The following is a 260-nucleotide window of genomic DNA, read 5'->3' on the forward strand; positions in this document are numbered from 1 at the left end:
GAGATATCGCAAACTTTTTGTTGAACATTTTGAATTCTGTCGTTTTTAAATTTTGAATTTCTGCATTTACACGATTTACTTCATTGCTGTTTCTTTCACAAATTCGAATTTCATAGGCCTGTAAAGTCTTGTTGAAGATGGTACTGAATTTTCCCAACACGAATAAAAATCCTTGTAAAGATCAGTTAACTTTAACGGAACAAGAGATGTTAAAAACATATTTTATCAAAAACATTTCATCAGTCAGAAATGTTGTTGAT

Source organism: Bactrocera neohumeralis, unplaced genomic scaffold, assembly GCF_024586455.1.
Source record: "Bactrocera neohumeralis isolate Rockhampton unplaced genomic scaffold, APGP_CSIRO_Bneo_wtdbg2-racon-allhic-juicebox.fasta_v2 cluster11, whole genome shotgun sequence".
Classification (NCBI taxonomy): domain Eukaryota; kingdom Metazoa; phylum Arthropoda; class Insecta; order Diptera; family Tephritidae; genus Bactrocera; species Bactrocera neohumeralis.